The following is a 20,156-nucleotide window of genomic DNA, read 5'->3' on the forward strand; positions in this document are numbered from 1 at the left end:
ACGTGTTATTTACTTAAATAGCACGAGAATTCTGGATCAATCTAAAAAATCTCTATCCCTTCCACACACTACTCCTTTCCCCTACCGAGTAAGTCACGCCTATCCGGAAGGGAAATGGCTTAATGGTGTAATAATAATAATAAAAGCACCAATCATCTTTGATGAGTCAATTGCATACTGTGAAATTCATGCACATCAGCCTTATGCCTCATCGACCTTCAACAATAGTGATGAAATTCGGATCGTTGTTCAAAATCAGGACCAGTGTCTCTTGCTGAGCAAAAGTTCACTTCACGTACATGGAAGAATCGTAAAAACTGTTGGAGCGCAAGTGACAAACACATTTTTAGTTTCTAATGCAATCTGTCATTTTTTTGCAGAAGCAAGATATGAAATCAATGCAATAGAAATTGATAGAAATAAAAATGATGGTCTGACTAGTCTCATGAAAAATTATGTATCTCTAAATCCAGGACAATCACGATACATACAGAATACGGGCTAGATTGATTTAAATAATAACAATCAATCACTAACAAACGTCACTGGCTAGTTTTATGTAGCCATACTTCTTAGCATGATATTTGGTTTTGCTGAAGATTATCACAAAATCATTGTGAATGCTCAACATGAACTCATTTTGACCAGATCACAGAGTAATACTAATGCCATGTTGCAAACAGCTCCTCTTGAGCAGTATAAAATTGAAATCAATAAAATAGAGTGGTTATTGCCTAGCGTTAGACTGTCTGATTCACGAAAATTTCAGTTGCTAAAATATATTGAAAAAGATCCATCTATTCCAATAAGTTTTCAAACTTGGCAACTATATGAATATCCCCTTGTTCCAGTGACTTCAAACCACGTTTGAACTGTAAAAACTTCAACACAGTTGGAAAAAACAAGATTTGTTGTACTTGGATTTCAGACAAACAGAAAAAATAATACTACTAGGAACTGTAGCAAGTTTGATCATTGCAATTTGACTAATGTAAAACTATTTTTAAACGATCAGTGCTATCCTTATAGTAATTTGAATACCAATAAGTGGGTGGTGAAAAAGTTGGTATAAAAATGCTGTAATAAATTAGAAATAATTTAGTTGCATTCAAGATGCAGTACTTGGTTCATATGCAGGACTTCAAGTTGCCGGAAAATAAATTTGTATTGAAAGAATTGGCTATATTACCACTCTTTGGTGAAACAGGCAAAATACCATATTCTTTCCTCTTTCAACCACCCTGCACGTGGAAAGACGTTCCACCAAAATATAAGTCTATAAACAAATGGACAGAGCGCAATCATCATGAAATATCATGGAATGCTGGTAAATTATCGTATTCTTTAGTACCTGTAAAACTCGAAGATACTTTAGAAGATGCATCAGAATTTATGTAAAAGGATTGGAAAAAAAGAATTGGTTGAAACAATTTGTAGAAAATTAATGGGAAATTGTTGAACTGCTTGATCTGAAATGCCCTTCACTGCAGAAATTGCGTGAGATGTATGAACTTGAAAATATTATGTGTACGAATCATTTGTATAAAAATTCTTCCAATTGCGCAATTGAAAATGTAATTTTATTGGAAGATTGGATGATTTCAGAAGAGTACTTATACGCTGATAATTATTTATATTTATAGAGATAAGAAATGTTTTTTCCATATATATTTAATCTACGTATTTTTAAGCATATAATGTACTGATTTTTTTTGGAAATGAAATAAAAAAGAAAAGGAAAAGAAACTTGTGTGTGTTTTTTCTTAGAGTTCCTTGTCCTTATAATAAGTGCAAATAGTATATATGCGAAAGGGTAGGTCAGTGAACATCGTTGGCATTGTGGCTTCATGAAACGTCGTCCTCAGCATTGGGAGATTACGTCTGCTGGATCAGGTTGCATCCGATAGCTAAATCAGTTTAAGAAAAATGCTCTGCATTTAACTTTTTTCAATTTAAATTGAAGCATATAATTTTTTGATTTAAAGAAATTCACTTAAAATACTGTTTTTTCAGGGTTGTATTCAATAAAAAACACCATTTTATATTTAACTATTTTTATTTGTATTTTGCAATAACTTGTGTTTTGTACAAATAATTGTACAGTTTTTCTCGATTCCTTCTTATAGTTTTTACATGTATACGCTTTACATTATATTCATATTACAAAAGATTATTTTCATTCCGACCGCTGCATACTATAAATCTGATACATTAGGCTTTTTCTATACAGTATATAATCTGTCTCTCTCACTCCTACACTCATATATACAGTATATTCTATCTCTATCTTTCTCACTCCTACACTCGTATATACAATTTTTTACTATCTTAGGATTATATACAGTATATTCTATCTCTCTCATTCCTCCACTCATATTTCACCTCGTTTTTGTTTTTCTTCTCATATATACAATCTTTATAGCCTACAATGACAATTTTTTCCATATATACAAATAATCAATAATTATATACATTTTTACATTGCATCGACTTCCATTGGATCATAGGCTCTATATTTATATCCCCATGGAAGGGTATCTGTAGTACCAGGGAGCAGCATTCGTTTGTCATCATGCCAGCTGAGAGATTCTGGTCATCAGATTCTGACCAGAAATAAGAGTTTGCTTATAGTCATCGAATGTTATGGTTTTGAGTGTTGATCCTTTTATATCTTTGGCTCTCTTTTTTCATCTTCTTCATCCGAAACAGTGAAATGATAGATGAAACTATCTGTATCTGTATATAGCAATTTTGTAGAATTTCCAAAATTTGGTAGAATATAGTTGTAATGAAAATCATACGTGATAATTTTTGAGATATCAAGGACTGTGAAACCAATGTAGATAGGTGTATTGAAAAAAATCTTTGTTTTGTTCATTTCAACAATAACCATATTTTCATCAAATATGGCGCAGCTATGAAAGTTTGGCTTAGTGTTCAGGACATAATGGAAGGTCCTCGTGCAAATCGTGAAGCTCTTCAGGATATTCTAGATCAAGAATGTAACCTTCAGGTGAATCATCGGACACATTGCAAAAGTTTGGATCATTTTCGAAATTTTCAAACCATTCAAAATCTTGATATGGTAAAAACTCACTCATAGCTTTACCACACTGATTCTTAATATCCAAATAAAAAATGTATGATTCTCGATCGCATGGACTAAAATCTTCCCCCATAAATCTATTTTTTGCTTTTGCAAAACGGTTAGAGCATTGTGAGACGCCACCTCTGATTGCTTTCTGAATTAAGAGTAGCATTTCTACATCTGTCAGTAAGTGTAGTTCAATTCCAATGTACTTCAGCATTGCATCAAAAGAAAGTCCCGGTGCTGTGTAATAATGCAATGTATCTAATTTATATGTTGCAAAACAAGTTTTTCGAAAATTTTCAAAAATGTCAGCCAAAAGTAAAACATCGGTTATGAGGTATAAATCGGAATACTGCCCTAAATTTTGCAAATTAAACGTTTCCCACATTTTACAAGCGCGTTGATAATCCTCGTCAGAAATGTGGCAATCGTTTAATATGGAATAAAATGTCTCTTTTGGAGGTAAACTGTCTTTCTCTAATTTCTTCCAACTATCAGTGTAATCGTATGGGAAGACACCTTTTCTTGTTAACAAATTGAATTCACTGTCATTTTTACAAAATTTCCTAGTTATTGTTTTTTCGCTGTCATTGAGGTATGAGGCTAATTTTTCCAAGCTAGTCGGCATGAATCGGAAAGAATCGATAAATCTAAGTTTAACTCTAGTATCTGGAACATCTTTTGTAAATGATATATACTTTTCTTTATTTACAGGTAGTAAGGAGACATATCCCTCAAAACTTTGTGCTAATTCTTTAATGAAAAAGTGCGAGTCATAGGCAGATACTTACCTGTAAAGTGACAATGGTCGCGATGTTTAACATCATCTTTCTTAAAACCTTTTTCGCAAATGTGACACAATTTTGCATTTTGAAATTCTTGTTTTTGCTTCGAAGTTAATTTTTCCATTGGTACTTGATTTTTCAAAAGAGAATTTACTTTTAACGCTAAATCTTTTAATTCTTTTATAAACCATTTAATGCAATCCTTTTCACGGTAGACTTTAGGTTCTGAGACCGAATCGTTAAAACTGCATTTTGTATAATACGCAACACTAGTAGGGATATGCTTTTGATACGCCGCTTTATCTGTTTGTGAATTTGTAACTGGTTCCAGTAAACATTCAATATCTGCATATACTGCAAATGGTACATTTTCTTTGTATCTGTAATTTTTAAACTTTAATATGTTCCTACCATCCTCCTCTGTTGGAAGCATTACTCTGCAATTATTCAGATTTTCGCAATCAGCTCTATGGTTAATCAGAGATTTTTCAAATTTAAAGTGGCACAAGCACCTATCGCAGAACCATGTGCGACGATTTTCTTTTGTAAAATGTGATTTTATGACTCCAGAGAGGTTTTTAATCCATGCGAAATGATACACTGGATTACTTTCAAAGTCATTGTTATCATAATCAAAATCAGTATTTTCAATCATTAGCAGATAAATTGCAGGACATTTTGATATTTCATTGCTTATATTAAGGGGGACAATCTCATCCTTTTTCCTATTTTCCTCATGTTCTATACCATAAACATTTATACGCAACTGGTTTTTTTTGTATTTTTTGATATCTTGAAAAGTGATGGAAAAGTTGATTCCATCACGTTTCAAGAGCATATCGAAATGTGGGTAGGAAGAGACGCGATCCATGTTCTTGTCAGCAGGGCAAAGAGCGGCCATTACCGACAAGAGAAAACAGTACTCGTCACTGTTCCTATCATATACAACTGCTTTTTTATCACCTATAAATTTAGGTAATCGTAGGAAAGTTGATGAGCCTACTGCAAAAGGTGCGTATTTATTTATATTAACATTTAAATTTATAATCTCTTTTAATTTCCAGCCAGACTTTTTTTGCTGGTATTCCTCTATTTTAGTTAAAAGGTGCTCTCTAACCTTACTTTCAAACCATTCATTTATTTCGGTTGCTTCTAGAATAAGTTCATTTTAAGTATTTAAAAATTTTATTTAATCGATTTCCCTACCCTCTTCTATAGCACTAAATATTGCTGCAAGAATAACATTCGTTTTTAAGCCCCCCGCAAAAGTTTTCAAAGCATTTTTTAGTCTATGTGTAATCATTGTTTTTGCATCCATGAAAAAATCATCTAAATCTTTATGTGTTAGATTTATAACCAAACCTGTTTTCACTCGACTTTTCAACGCAGACTCCAGATCCTGCTATCAGATTCTGTCTCCTTTCCTATCCAAACTTTCATTCACGCCAGTTCCACTCTTCTAAAGTTTCTTGAATGTGCGGTTTTTGCATGTCAGTAGACCAATTGTTGACTGCAATTTATTTCTTTTTCCGCAGAGAGAGAGATGCTCCTTTCCTCGCCTCAGAATTTTTTTCAACCTCCGAATATCCTGCGTGCACTGATGTGTCCAGTAGGCGATTTCGGAAGTTGTTGCATTTTCATGCAGCACTTCATAGGCATCTTCATAAATTTAAATAAGTTTTCTGCAGTCCAGTGAGTCTATTTTGATTAATCACTCGATGGCTAGCAGAAAACTGGAAACAAATTTTTCGCTATGAAGTGACTGTCATACTCCAGAAATTTTACAAATAATATTTTCAACGAATTGCATTGAGTTTAAATTTAAAAGAAAAATGTAATTTAATTTGATTTTAAATTTAAATAGTTTAATATTTTTAATATAGTTTAAATTTTAAAAACCATAAAAGGTGCACTAACCAATTTTAAGAGACACCAGGCTTCCTATCTTCACTGCACAGGTGGAATATGTTGACGTTCGTAATAATTGTTTAGGTTTGTGTGTCTTCGACAAATTCTTGATGACAAATGGGGGAAATGTATGCAAAGCACCCTTTTATAGATGCACATTTGCTATCCTTGTCTAGTAACATATCTGCCTCTTTGTGTAATTGTTCTAGAACCTTCTACATTATAATTCACATGTGCGGATATAATTTTTTAACATCGCAAAAATTTAATGCGTCATTAAAAATAACCTTGAAGTTGTTTACGAAAAAAAAATTGCGCAATAACATTTGATGATATCATTCATTCTAGAAAATTCAGCATAATAGAAAAAGAAATTTAACGTTGAATTAAATCATCCTCGATTCTCTATAGTCGCAGAGTAGCCTTAGTGGATGATTGGAAAAATTAAAATATTTTATTATATTAATTTGTTGCATTTTTTAAATTTTATATTATATATTTAACATTTAAAAGGTAAAAAACTGACCTTTCTAAATGAGAGCTGAAAAGCGAGCATTTATCTGTGGATAAAAAAGCATGCGACCTCAGCTCGAATATCGTTGCATGGCATAAGGAGCGATAAGCGTCGGGCAGTGTACTCTTGGTATTTACTAAACGTCCAACGTCTCGAGTCTAGAAATTGTTTTCAGTATCTTGTTACATATACCTCGTCCATAGGTTGACGGACTTAGCATATGGAAAAGAATGAATATGAAAGCGAACGATTGCGAGCTGTAAAAAGAAGTGATCTCTCTATGGAACGATAGCATAGGATAATGAAATGTGTGCAGCCTCAGACTGCCGATGTATGAATGCTTCTGCGAGTTTAAACGCTTGTGGCTGTTATATCTGGCCCTCGCTCCCTACTTGATACCAGAATAATGCGACAAGCATCCCTGAGTATATGAACTACTATAAGAAATGTTTTTTTATTCCTTTCTTACCTTCGATTAATTTTATAGATATACTTTTTTAATTCTAATTATTTTTCTCGAAGATTCTAGACTGCAGAAGAATGTTCTTCACAGGCAGGAATTCTTAGTTAAAGCATCATCTATCAGGAATTTTCAAATCAAATTAATAAGCAAAACAGGATTCCATGCATAACCCTCCTATCAGATTTCATCTGTCCACCGACATCTTTTACGCATTTATCAAATTAAGGCAGGAATTTTTAGCTAAGCTATTGTCTATTAGGAAGCAATAAATCAAATAAATAGTCAAAACAGGATGCCGTACGTAGCTCTCCATATAAAATTGCACCTATACATCTGCATCTTTTGCGCATTTAACGAACGTCTTATCTGTCAGGAAGCAATAAATCGTCCTTGTTTTTCTCATTTAACCTTGATACATGCACGTGATAACCTTGAACCTGTTTATATGAATTTGGCTACAGACTATTGTGCAATCGTGACGTCCTCAGGATCCTTCGAGAAAGATCTCAAAGCTTAGCACGGACACGAACCCTTTTTTTCCAGAAAATTTAGCACGGACACGAACCACTACAGGTCGAAGCTTCTCGATGCCGGTAAGGTAGGAATCGTGAGCCAGAACCGGCCCTATACATCTACTCTAGGGTTAGGTTATTTTAAAGCATCCTAGCGCCAGGTGCTGGCTTGAATCAAGCCATTACCTCTAATCAAAATTTGAAATTCTATAAATAGTTGGAGCCCAAAAATCGGCAATACAGCCCAAAAAAAGCCTAAAATTCTGATTCAAAAAGATTGGGGCATTTCGTTCGATTCAAGCCAGTACTTCCAATAAAAAATTGAATTTTTATAAATATTTGGAGCCCAAAAATCGGCAATACAAGCCAAAAAAGCCTAAAATTCGGATTCAAAGAGATTAGAGTATTTTGTTTGGGGAGGTGCAAGCCTGATGGACCTCATTTTGATACTTTATGAGATAAAAATGTAGAAATCACCTGTCTTACATAACATAGATGTTAGAATCCAAAGTCAATCAATAAAAATCACGCAGGATGTATGGAAAAACTGTAGTTGGGTCATGAAATTAAAATTTTTAAAGTTTGCAATTTCTTAGGAATTTATAATCTTTCACCATGTCGGTTGTTTGAAATTTTTAAATAATGACATATAAAACATGTAAAAATAATTGTTAAGGAAAACAAAAACGGAGAAAGATAAGGTAAGGATGCTTTATTTGAAAATAATGTATTTTACAACGTGGTCCTTCAAAGAAGGAAACTATTGAGTCATATGTGTCTATTTATTATTTGTAAACATTTTATCATTTGAAAATCCGGAGTTTCAAATTTTTTACCAATGCTCATCTCTGCAGCGTTATCCATCCAACTGATTATTGCGTATTTTACTGAGAATTTCGCACACATATTTATTACATTATTACATATTTATTACACATAATTATTACAATAATGTCAAAAATTTTCATGTTTTTCCACATATCCCAATTATACTTGAAAGTTCGGAAAAGTTATGTTGTTGTTAAAAATTAAGTTTTCCAAATAAAAATTTAATTGCGTGATTGAAAATTCACTTTTTTGAAGCAAATTCTTACTTTTGGTTTGAAAATTGAACTATCTTGTGAAAAAGTTGTCTTTTAGAATGGAAAAATCAATAATTTCTTAGAAACTTTGACTGTTTAGTTTAAAGTTGATGTAATTTGTTAAAAATTTGTCTCACTGATAAAAATTTTATCTTCTTGATTTAAAATTTAACTATTTCTTTTAAAATATGAGTCATTTATTTAAAGCTCGTTTTTTTTGTCAGAAGTCCAAAATTATTCGTTAAAAATTCAACTATTTAATTAAAATATTATATGTATTATAAAAATTTATCTTTTTTGGTTGAGATTTAATTTTCTGGATTGAAGAATAATCCTCTTTCGTTAAAAATTCAAAATTTTTGTATAAAGCTAAAAATATTGCGTTGAAAAATCAACGTTTTACTTTAAAAAATGGTATTTTTAATTAGCATTCGTCCTGGTCACTTTTTTGAAAATTCGTCTCTTTTATTAGCAATTTATTCTTTTATAGTTAGCAAATACATGCCGAAAATTTTTTCGATATATAGAATAAGTAGCTTTTAAAATTTACCATTTATGTCATTTTGAATTTTCATTCAAATTTTAAAACTATTCAAGATATCAAAAATTGTACATTTTAATTACAAATTTTAATTTCAAAAAGGAATAAGGTACGAAAAGGTGATGATCACAAGGATATAAGGTTTTGGGAATATAAAGAATTTATTTTACCGAACAGTGTTTTTCATTTCTTACAAATAATAAATTTCCTCATAAATCAATTAAACCCAGTTTTCCTACTAAATACGTGGAAAACAATTTTTCATCCTACTTAACGCGAGAAAAAGCTAAGAATTTAGTAGGAAAACCTCTACTATGACAAAAAATACTAAAATTACTGCACTGAGGCTTACGCCTGAGGCGTCACCTTCGGTTCATGGTAATTAAATTTTTCATTTCCTACTTTAATGCAATCTCATTTTATTTTGCAATTTTACAAACTAATATTTATTAATAAATACTAAACGACAATAATGACTGTAAGTATTTTGAAAATTCAACACCTTTTTCCAAATTAGAAAATTGGTGAATATCTTCGAGGTGCTCAGTACTTCCGTACGATCCTGAAAGACTAGGGAGGCGATAGAAGATACTGTGTGATTATCGGTTTACCAAACTGTCGAATAAAGTCTAACGTAGCATAAATGAAAAGTTCGCTCACACTGGACAAACGTTCATAAAATATGCAGGAGATTACAACATAACCAAAATTAATTTTTCTCTAGAACTCATTTAAAACTTTACCACACCTTTAAGTAAATGATACATTTTCTACCTGGAAATAATAACCGAAATTTATCATTCTTTAACCGATTTTGAGGGAATTATTGTTATTGCATAATTTAAAGTTTGCTTGACTTTAAATTTGCAAACATTACTTAACAAGCACGGAACTTCAAGAAGAAACCCATAAATTTACAATAGCCACGTTTTAATGACAGCTGCATTACGATTTGATAATAGTATTGGGTGTAGAAGAATCAGATCCTGTGTTTCTTGAAGGGATGGATATGTGCCAGCCTCCAAATGATGTTGAAATGCGGCTGACACAACCGCTGTCTCTTGATCGCTCCATTTGATGCGTCTTATTTTTCCGACAGGAGAATCTGTAACAATAAAAAGTATTTAAATAATTCGAAGTGTTGAGTTGCATTAGATAATAAGACTTTAATACTTTTATAAAAAATAATATTGAGGAATTTACACTTACCAGATGGACATTTTTTTTTTTTTAATGTAGACCTAGGTGGTATATAGGGCTCATCAGTCTTTCCCTCGCTGGGTAATGATACTGCAGAATCTAGAAAAGAAATACAGATATATAATATAAAAAAAATATTAAGAAATAATAGGAAAATTTTGTCAAGTCTTACTTCCTCATAATGCGATAGATACTTACGACATTGAAGCCGCAGGAAAATTCTCTTTTGTCGCGTACCTTTCAACCTGGCGTCTAGATGCCATTTCCAGAAGTTGAGACACGCATCTAACGTCATAGGATGGTACTGATTGCTGGTAATTGTCCCTGTGCGTATCTACTCCATACTCCATATATTGTGCGACAAGCCTTATTTCATTTTTTTCTAAGGGTAGGTCGCCAACCATAGTCGCGAGATGTTTTCGCAGTTTGGTGCCCCTCAGTGATAAGGCGTCAAATGCTCCGCATTTGAAGCGTAATTTCTAATCAGTTGTGATGGATTAGTGTAGCGAACGTCTTCGCGGGCTCTTGAAGGCAAACCAAAGAGAAAATCGTTTTTTCAAGAGACTTGGGCCATTTTTCTGTGCTCTATGAGCAAGTCGCAGCAGTCTTTCAGGTCCTTTCTGAGCATTATGTAACATTTTTTGCATCCTTTACCACGGATTGCGAACCGAGAACACGTATTAGACTCGACCGGCTCTCCATCTTGTGCGTTTTTTAAAAATTATTCTCTGCGTTGCCTGCTCGTATAATCAACAATCTTCGTTCGGCTGGTTTCTCCCGATCTCCTCCTGTTAAAGACCAGAACACTTGTAGAAGTAATTTCTTTGAGCTCTTTAAAAAGTTTGAAACTATATTGTTCCTTCAGAGCATTGTATGCTCTTGTGCGCTCCCGGTCGTGGTACATGCTCAAAAAGCGATGTCTTCAAAGCTGGAAGTACCTCTCTTTTGTTGCGTTTGTTCTCGGATAGATTTTCTTCTGCCGTTTTGCCCACACAAGCAAAGTATTCATCATTAACGAGGAACAGAAAGCTCTCAGCCCCTTGCTTTACCGCCTCATTTCCTTTCCGAATGCTTAAAAAAAAGCCTTTTCGTCACTTTCTTCAATAGTGTGCCTGTTCAAATGGCTAGAGAAGGAGTTTTGAATGCTATTCGAGCATCATTCAAGAGAGCTATATTTTCGACTGCCTGAATACAGGTATTGAAAAGAATGGGTTTGATGATACTCGCCAAGCCCTCAACAACTACCTTCTCTTTCCATCCGTTCGGCAATGTTTCAAAAACGGGCTTATTTTCTAAGCATTCATGGACCTCAATAGAAAATCTACTCAGGTGCCTCATTTTCTGCCGCATGTCCTTATCATTGTGCCTGGAAAATTGATATTTATTACACAAATAATTTCCAAACTCAACGATAAGAAATCTTTGGTCCTTCTCGGTTTCCCCAGAACAGACTTTAGTATGCCTTCTAAATGCAATTTTGGCAAATGATCCCTTGGAAGTAGGACAGCACGCGAAATCGGTGGTGAGTCTTACTGTTCTAGTATTTGGACGACGACTTGTTAGAAGTTCCCCATTGTTATACTGCGTACTTGTATTAAATACGAAGTCTCCAGCGTTTCGGACAGCAGTGACAAGTTTTTTTGCTCAGGTCCTTTAAGCAATTCCATGAATGCCCTCAATTGAGGCTCATCTGCATGCTTTCTCATGAGAAGCCTTTTTATTGATAGAAACATTGTTTTATAGAATAGACAAAAATGCGGTATATCCTCACGCTTTTTATTCCTTTCCTTACCCTCTGAGGGTTTTCTATTGCTTTGAGCTGAGCGGATGTACATTTCAGCATCATCTCTCGAAGATTTACCTCGAGTATTTGCTGATGTACTCACTTCAAGCCCGGCAGATTCATTATTATTCAAATCCTCTTCCATCTCTTTGGACAAATAATCTTCATCATACTCGTCAGTAGGCTCTAGATCGTCATCCACAGTGGTGTAAGCAGGATCTCCAACCTCAAATCAACCTCTGCCTCGTTGGAAATATCACCGAACTCTTCAGTTTTATCTCTTCGCACATTATCCCCATCCTCATCTCTTGAGGAAGATGAATTGTTTTGTGGCTTGAAATTACGTAAAATATTGTGAGGGGGAAAGAATTGTACAAAAAGAATCGGAAGAGTATAACATGGCCTTAACCATAGGGTATAAATGATCAAATAAACAGTCTTAAGAAGAATTCTTTCAATACAAATTTGTACCTAATTTCTGGTTCAACGCAGATACCTTCAGTTGGGTACGTATCCACTTCTAGGTTGTCCCCAATCCACCTTCAACCATAATTTTCATCTGCAACACATTAGATCGCGCATTTAAATAAATCCTATTAATATGGTGAAAGTATATTACAAAAATCATGCATATTTACCTTCTTTCTCATGTTGTGATGGATCCATATTGTGAGAAGAAGAAACGATTAATATGGTAGGACTTGAATTTGGTTGGATTTCATGATCATCGTGGTTGCTTCCAATATCACAACTACTCTCATCACTACCTTCCCATAGAAGTGAAAAATCATCTGTAAGCAAATATACATAACACAGTTTGTAACGCATTTTAGATCAATTTAGCACCTTTATGAAACAATTTATAGCAATTGAAGTGTTATTCTTTGTAACTACGTAGACAGTGACAGATATAGGTTGGAGACTGAAGTTAGTCTCGATTCTCAAAACGAGATTCGATAAGAAAGAAAATGGCTGCATACAACTGCAGATAAAGTAGGATGCATATACTTTCGATAACGGTTACGGCGTAAAGTTACTTTCGCAGTCCTCTGTTTCTACTTTCTAGTCTAGGGTTGAAAACACAACTTTCGACCCGCTATGGAGGCATCGAAAGTCAAATTTTCGATACATGTGTTATGAAAATTATTTTCCTCTATCCCATGGGCGAAAGTGCGTTGTGCCGAAGTAGGCTTAGGCTAGAAGAAGAAGCACTTTTATCTACTTCTTTTACGCATGCGCGCCAGAGCCTCGCCTCAGGAGAATATCCTAACCTTTAAAGCGCTATAAATAATTGTAGACAGGTATGTGAAAAATGTTTTCATCTGAGGATGATTTATCTACGGATGAAGAAGAAGTTTTGAGAGATTTTGATTCAGAGGCGAAGTTAATCATAAATACTGAGACTTTTATCCATAAATTCAAGCTTATTCATTTAAAAATATTATCATTTCCTCCTTTCTCTTGTTTACATCTATAAAATCTGCTTCTTCATGGATTTTCGATGCCCGCCCCCAACCAAAAACTCTCACTTCGCTTGTGCTGCAAATGTTGGGTGGGCATCGAGTACACGTAAACGCAAAAATAGTACTACTTAGTACGTTATTACTTACACGGGGTAAAATGTACTATTTCATAGCGCCTCTATTAAAACTTCGAGTTTCGATACCTATAGAGCGGGTTGAAACCCAGTGTTTACATCCCTAGGGTTGAAACATTTTGTCTTTGAGTTTCGATACGTGTAGGGTGGGCTGCAAGACGGTGTTTGCATCCCTAGGGTAGAAAAATTTTGTTTCAACTCTGGGATACACAGACAGATAATTAAAAAGCTAGGGTCTCAGGTACCTGAACTCTAATTTTCGAAAGATTTGCTATGAAAAATAATATGCATTACTACACTGTAAAAAAAGATTTGTGTAAAATTACAAAGTTTCGGAAAATCAAATATTCTATCATTGTAAATATCACACACACCGTGTGATTTTACAAAAGTATGTGAAATTACATCCTCTGGCGATGTAAATAAAAGGACCCTCGAACAGCAGTGTAATATTACACACTAGATAAAAATAAAATTACACAATCCCTCGTACGAATTTTACATTCAGAAGAGAAAATTCAGTGGCAGCGTGTAAAAATACCGTGCGTCGGTGAAATCACTTTGCTGTGCTTGAAAATTACATTGAGATTTTTAATTTTACCCTGGCGGAAACTGTAAAATTTTTGATTTATAATTATTTTAAAATTTTGAATAATTAATCAAATAATATGTGAATACGAAAGCGTCTCTCGTCAAAAAAATACCCATAGTATCTTATGTGTTTTAGGTAAATTTTAACGTGTCCGGCTTGTGTTTGTTCAATCTCCATGAAATTGTACGAAGTTTGAGCTTTCGAGTGTTCGAAACCCGTCGCCCTGAGAAATTTTATTTTATTTTATTCTTTCACATAATGGATTCTACATTTTTGCATGTAAAATTATCGGCCGAATTGGAATATCACAACATATACGTAAAGTTACTTCGATATACGTGGGTCCTTTTATTTACATCCACCAGAGATTTAAAATTCAATAGATTTTTTTTACAGTGTAGGAATGGAACACATCGATCGCAATTCGTGTGAAAGCAGCCCTCGCTTCAATCAGACAGCGAACTTCACACTCGTTGCAATCGCTGTGTTTAATCCCGTGCAATGCAACATACTATTATAAAACTGAAAAATTTACCTGGTAACGGATACATTGAAATTCATGTCATTAAAAGATGAGTTATTAAGGTGTTCACAATCAATATCATTTTTAGTGGTATGTGACGAATCATTTGCTGTAAAAAAATGGTATTTTTTACTTTTCGTAGACATAAACGACATTCCTAGATTGAACAAAATTTTTCAATAATTTTCATTTATCCGAATTATCAATTAAAACCAAATGATAAGAAGAAATATAAATTTGAAAATAAAAAAGTTATAATGATAAAGCTATTCGGGAAAATAAAAATTAAGACAATACTTACAATTCAGATAAATGATTTTCTTTTGACATTTTTGAAAAAAAAGAAGTATGACGGAAGGAATTGCGATTATTTATATGATGTTCCCGGTGCTCGTGATTAATGGGACATTTTTTGTAATCGCCTAATACTCATTGAGTAGCATCATTTAAAGATCTTTTATCAAGATATAATTATTAAACTAATTCATTATAAAGAAATTATTTCTTAAAAGTGTGTTTTCTATTGTTTTCAGTAATCTTAGGTTTCTCTTAAATAACATTTTTAAAAATTGAACATAAGGAATGTTATATGTAATCGATGAAAGTACTCCTAAGAAGTTCGTCTTTTCACTTTCAGTACTTGTCATTGTAAACTTCATCATAATTTAAGCAATATTCACAATTATTTAATAAGTTCTATATAAAAAAGTTGTCTGAACTGTGTAAGAGACTAGTGTATCCTTATGTATTTTGAGCCGTTGAATCTGAATCCGGCATCAGAATTGAGATTTAACGGTAAAATTTTTCTCTAGTCTGATAAAAAGTAAAAACTCCAGGGAATGCTGGAATCTGCTTACTTCATATTTGTAAGATGGCAAGGTAATACGAACCTTTATATTCATTAAGTAGTATGTATGTATCTTGGGTCACCATACTTCTGAAAATTCCTATATAGGTTCCTATATATAGGAACCTACATAGGAGCCTATATGTTTCACCTAAAGGTGCTACCTATAGGAAATGACATAGGATCCTACAGAAGATCCTATATATTTTCCTGCCTATGATCCTGTATATGATCCGGTATGGGACCCTATATAGGTGTGCAGTACTATTATATGGCACCTATGGCTGCGCAGAAGTTTGGTCTTCCAGGAGCACCTAGGAACATATGTACCAATAGGTACCATTAGCTACCATTGCTCGCGTACTATTAGGTACCATTAGCTACCATTGCTCGCGTACTATTAGGTACCATTAGCTACGTATCATAAGGTACCTTATTAGGGAGAGTTCAATACAAGCACCTATATAGGATCCTATATATAGGATTCTCTATAGGCTCCTATGTCATTTTTTATAGGTAGCACCTATAGACGGAATATATAAGATCCTATATAGGATTCTATGTAGGCTTCTACATAGGATCATATATAGGATTCTATGTAGGTTTCTACATAGGATCCTATATAGGAACCAATAGAGGGCGTCTAAAAAGTCCCGGGACGGTTAGATATTTCCTCAGATAAAATATTTTTCAAAAAAGTGAAGGTTATTCCTGAAGTAAATTACAACGAGGAATTCAATAGTGACCTTCATTTTGACCTTGAGGTTGACCTTCATGACTTTTTGAAGGTCAACTTTTTTTTTTTTTAAATGGAAACCCCCTTTTTTACATATGCAATTGATAAAGCGGAAAATTCTACGTTCAAGTACGTACCCAAATCATAGGTCAATTGTAAAGTTCAAGGTCAGTTAGAGGTTATTTGAAATTAACAAAGTTTTTCAAGAGGTCAGTGTAATTCCTGAAGTAAATTTCAACAAGAAATTCATTGGTGAGCTCTGTATTGATCTTGGCGATTTTCTTCAATGTTTTTTCAAGGTTTATTCCCAACAGTTTACGTTTACGTTTAGCATTACTCAGGAACAACGACGTGGACGTAGTAAATTCTGTTCCCTTTAGGGTGCTTGATTAGCGTGAGTCCCCTTGCCTCTCACGTTTCAGTGAAAATGTTCGAACTGAAAACCTTGAGCTTCTTGAGAAAAAGCTATGTGATTGTAAAAATGAGTTATAGCATTACGAATCATCTCCCTATCAATCAAATTAGCCTGTTGCAGTATGCGATTCTGCAATTCGTCTAAGCTTTGTGGTTGTGTTTAGTATACTTTGCTCTTTAAGTAACCCCAAAGAAAATAGTCGAGAGGCGTCAGATCAGAAGATCTAGCAGGCCACTCGATTTCACTCCTTCTTCCAATCCACCTTTGAGAAAACTGAGTATCCAAATATGCTCGAACCTCCTTATCGTAATGAGCCGCTGCTCTGTCCTGCTGGAACCAAATATTTTGAAAATTATCGCCTGTAATCTCCCTTATTCTTGCTAAAATTTGGTTTCTGAGAAGCTCTTCATATGCACGGGCATTGAGATTACCATCGATCAAGAAAGGGCCTATCAATGCATCATTCAAGATACCGGCCCAAACATTAATCTTTTATGAATATTGTGTGAAACTCTCCAAATACTGTAATGTACAAGAAAAGAGGATATCTATCAATTCTGTCCATCATAATTTCACAAAATTCAACCCGACGATCAGGATCGTCTTCATTGAGCTCTTGTACCAGATGATCTACGTAAGGATGGAAATTAATGCTTTTTAAAATATTTCGCACTGCTTCAGGAGCAACGTCACGCTCATCACTAGCTCGACGTAAACTAAGGTGTGAGTTTTCAACAAATGCTTGGGCTATGTCCATCTGCATCTCCTCAGATCCTGCAGATTTTGGCCGACCAGTTCTCTGAAGCTCCTTGATAGATCCATGATTCATAAAGCGCCTTACAGTTCTTTCAATTGTTGATTTTGAGACAGGATTTAACCCTTCTCCATTACGAAAAGTGCGACTAAAAATCAAACGAACTTGATTATAAGGTCGAACTCAATCTCCCCAACCACGCATTATTAATACAGATACCCTCTCTCGTTTCAAAAGTTTAGCTTGCGTCATAATAATCGTTTAGCGAAAGATAGTAAGTATGTACTCGTAATACGTAAATTTAGTTTCGATTTGTAATATTCGTATGGAAAAACGGTATAGGACTTATGGTATCGCCTTAAGTATTGACTTAAGTATCGTAAAACGGTATAGGACTGTATAACTTTTCGGGGAGGAACAGAACTCTCACCAGAACACCTGGAACTTTTAATGAAAAATTTCCTTATGATTTTACAATATTCAAAACGCTGTAACCAAGAGCAATACAGAGCTCACCAATGAATTTTTCGTTGAAATTTACTTCAGGAATTACACTGACCTCTTGGAAAATTTTGTTAATTTCAAATAACCTCTAACTGACCTTGACCGTTACAATTGACCTATGACTTGGGTACGTACCTGAACGTAGAATTTTCCGCTCTATCGATTGCAGACGTAAAAAAGGGTGTTTCCATTTTAAAAAACAAAGTTGACCTTCAAAAAGCCATGAAGGTCAACTTCAAGGTCAGAATGAAGGTCACCATTGAATTCCTCGTTGAAATTTACTTCAGGAATTACACTGACCTCTTGGAAAACTTTGTTAATTTCAAATAACCTCTAACTGACCTTGAACGTAACAATTGACCTATTACTTTGGTACGTAATTGAACGTAGAATTTTCCGTTCTATCGATTGCAGATGTAAAAAGGGGATTTCCATGTATAAAGAACAAAGTTGACCTTCAAAAAGCCATGAAGGTCAATTTAAAGGTCAAACTGAAGGTCACTATTCAATTCCTCGTTTAAATTTAATTTAAGACGAACCTTCACTTTTTTGAAAAGTATTTTACCTGAGGAAATATCCAACCGTCCCGAGCTTTTTAGACACCCTGTATAGAAATTTTCAGTAGGGTAGCTCAAGCTTAGCCTCAAAAGGTCTCTAGAGATATTCTCTTTTCCCCTAATTTAGGGGAAAAAGTGAAAAATCAAAAAGTAGCCTTAGGTTTGATGCAGACTGCATTTACTTGTTTCTAGTCATTCGTGTGTATAAATAAAACCTGCGTAATCATAACCTGATATTTCTCCTAAATTCCCGCTATTTCCCGTAAGCTAGGGAAAAATTGTGGCACTGAAAAGTAAATCTATGTCAGTTTTTAACCCTGCAACACGAAATAAAAACAGATTTTTTATTTATTCATCGTCTTCTGTGCACGTAAATGTAATGTGCGTAATACCCTAAGCTTTTATTTAATTTTCCACTTTTTCCTCCAGGCTAGAGGAAAACAAACCTATGTGGAAACGATCTGAGGTTACACTTGTACTAAGCGTGCCGAGATACATGAAAAATTTCTATTTACTGGCAAACTTTAATCAACCTTAATGTTTATGAATATACCCTACGTAGAACCTAAGTTTTTCTTAATTTTATACTATTTTCCATAAGCTAGAGGAAATGTGACGCCCTGTAGATTGATTTTGAGGTCAAATTTGATTTCAGCTACTTAATAAACATAAAGGTTCGTATCACCTCGCCATCGTATAAATATTACATAAGGTCCCAGAATTCTCCTGATTTTAAGTTTTTCTCATAGGCTATGGAAAAAGTGTTACGCCTAAGGGAATTTACGATATCAGATTCACGTCTCAAAATATATCAAAGTACAGATAAAGTAAACTCTACGACACTTCTCGCTACTACACTTCTCGTTTCCCGATTACTCCTTCGTTCGCATTCCTCACTCCTTGTTTCATCTCACGCACAAACATACGCGGCTGGCTACGCCTACTAGGCCGAACACGGCTTGACGCAAGAGAGAGGGTTATCTAACACTTCCTGTTCGCTTCCCCTACAGCCCCGAAAACGATAAGTGTCGTAGAGTCTACTATGTATCAATTACATATATTGTTGACAGATTAGAAGAAATTAAAATAATCGAAAATAAAGCATGTAAGTATTGAATTAAAAATAACCATGAGAGGTACTGATCAGATGAAGCGGAATTAAAAAAGTTGAAAATATATTCGCCTGCATATGGAATACAACACAATTATCAATCGTTAAAGAAATAGAAAAGAATCTATTTTGGATATAAACCTATTCTTTCGTTGGTTACTTCTCTACTTCTCCCGATGGAACATTAGCACATTCAAAAATTTAAATAATTCTCATTCTTTCGTTTAAATCTCAAAATATTCATTTTTCTCTATTCTTCTCTTCTTACGGGGATATAAAGGTTGCAAAGAAAATCAAAAAGTGGATTATGTCAAAAGCAACTTGACCGTTAGTGGCGCCGCCACTAACGAAAACCAAAATGTCATATAATGCATATTTTTTTGCTAGTTCACCGGCAACTTTGCGGCGCCCTCTACAAAATTCATTAAAAAATCAATAAATTAAACAATATGATTAGTTTAGATTTTTTTTGCTATTTTTTTTGCTTTACAATGAGTTGTGAATCGCTTGTATAAAGTTGACCCTTATTTAAAAAAACTGCCCCTGTAGTGAAAAAAGTATTTAAAAAAAGTATTAAAAAAGTTACTAGGCTAGATTTTTTCGCTTTTTTTGCTTTCAAATGTGATATGAAGCACTTTTGT

Source organism: Belonocnema kinseyi, chromosome 7 (genome assembly GCF_010883055.1).
Source record: "Belonocnema kinseyi isolate 2016_QV_RU_SX_M_011 chromosome 7, B_treatae_v1, whole genome shotgun sequence".
NCBI classification, from domain to species: Eukaryota; Metazoa; Arthropoda; class Insecta; order Hymenoptera; family Cynipidae; genus Belonocnema; species Belonocnema kinseyi.